Here is a 2,017-nt window from a genome sequence, read left to right on the forward strand (position 1 = left end):
CTTTCATAATTTTTCTGTATTCCTTCCACTTGTTAGTTTTGATTTATAGAGGCTATTCTAAACCATCCATTGCAGGATTTAGCTTTGAATGGGTACCACTCTGGTAACTGAAATGGTCACTTATATCAATGAAATGTCAACATCTGTCCTTAGATAACAAAAATCACAAACCCAGATTCAAGTACCTGATATACTACAAAATTATGGTCAGATGAATACATAAGAAACACAGTTGCTTTTATTGGCAAAAATTTTGGAATAATTTTTGTTCATTAGTTCAGTCTAAATTTTTACAAAAATAATATCTTCATTGTATATCAGGCTCTACATTAGCTTTTGTATGTGTATTTCTCATGTAAACATTATGTACCCTAAAATGGCTCCGGTGGTAGAAATGAAAGTCAACAGAGAAAAAACAGCCCTGGTCTTCGACGTGGCTTTTCTTAGAAAACAACCTATCAATGAAAAGTACAAGACTGAAATAATTCCAGAGAGCACTAGAGAGACTCAAGATGCTAGTTATAAGGGTGGAGATACTTCCTTTGTGAAAGCTTCCTTTGTTTTGAACTTGTGTCTAGGCATAATTTGATGAGAACAGCTAGATTTTAAATTGAAGTTAGAGAACGATGGAAGAGTCCATTGGCTCAGCAGGTTGGTGATTTACCAGGAAGCTCCCATGGCTGTTGGGATACGCTGCAAACTAACAGGATCTGCAAATTAGAAATTATAACTTTAGAAAAAGTCTAATTCTCAGGCAGAGAAGTTAGTCATCTGTAAAGTCAAGGCTTCAGTTAAGTGCTGTATTCAGGTAGTGTCAGCCTAGCAAAGTTATATTAGGGTACAAACTCTGGGTTGTACTAAAAGGTGGCAGAAATGAAGAAAATCAGCCAAGGAGCAAACAGTAATCAAAACCAATTTTCTCAAGTTTTGTCCAATTATTTGAAGTCAGATAATAATGACAAATATTTCTTCCTTTGAAGCTAACAAATAATTTGCCTTTAGAAAAATATGGTACTAGAAAGGAAAATGTAGACCCCTATACAGAACAACTTAACCAGCATCTCTGGTTACTGAGGCATCAAATGGCAGACATTATATTTCGAGTTATCTTGAAACTGTGTCATGGGTTTATCTGCAATGCCGCATGTTCCGATCCCCACCTTACCACTTATGGTCTCAGGGGAAGCAAAGATGCTTTTCTTGACCTGGCCTTTTTTGTTCTTCAAGCAGGCCTTGTTGTGGAATTGTTGCCACTTGTCTTTCTTAGCCTCACTTTGCTCATCCAATTCCTTGGCTCGCTGAGCTTTCTTCCAGGCTTTCTTCCTCTTATATTCCCTCTGCTGAGCTAGCTTTTCCTTCTTTGCCTTGACCTTACTGTCAGCCTCCTCTAACTTCTCTTCTTCCTTCATGGGCTTCAGGTTCAGCAGAGACGTGACTTCAACATTGCCATAGCCATCAAATGAGATGGCTGCAATCTCATTCTCTTCATCGATCTCCTCAATTTGTAACACTGGCCATCTTTACTCCAGATGGCCATGCAGTTATCCCCCACTTTCCAGGAGGGATGGAGCTGATCGCAGACATGATTGTCACCATCAGCACCTCTCAGGGAGGATGAAGGGTGGACGCGGGAAGAAAGAAGCTGTTTGGTCAGCTCTATCACTTGTTGCAGATCTTTTTTCAATTTGAGCAAGTCTTCATTTTCTTGATTCTTATATAAGGCTGCCTCAACTTGCTGAAGCTGAACCTTGGAGTTAATCATCTGTTGTACTAGTTCTTCACACATTATGTGGTACCAGGGTAGTGGCCCTTGCTCTCTCTTCACAGATGCAATGACAACTACAACTGGGACCTCAGAAGAGAAAAGAGTCAGCCAGTGAGTTGGGAAGGAAAGCAAAGCCTCTCACAGTTGGGTTTCAACTGACTCTTCCAAACTTGTTGCATACTATTTCCCTTTATGTGCTGCATGTTCCAGCCCAGGTGGCTTATCTACTGTTCTCTGAACTCAGCCATCCCA

The 2,017-nt window shown here is 40.0% G+C and overlaps 1 pseudogene; it reads right to left on the minus strand.

Annotated features, from left to right (window-relative positions):
* Window positions 1-1,067: 1,067 nt before the first annotated feature.
* On the minus strand, window positions 1,068-1,786 carry LOC114042695 (annotated as a pseudogene).
* Window positions 1,787-2,017: the final 231 nt, after the last annotated feature.

This window comes from Vombatus ursinus, unplaced genomic scaffold (assembly GCF_900497805.2).
Source record: "Vombatus ursinus unplaced genomic scaffold, bare-nosed wombat genome assembly UNPS02014735.1, whole genome shotgun sequence".
Lineage (NCBI taxonomy): Eukaryota > Metazoa > Chordata > Mammalia > Diprotodontia > Vombatidae > Vombatus > Vombatus ursinus.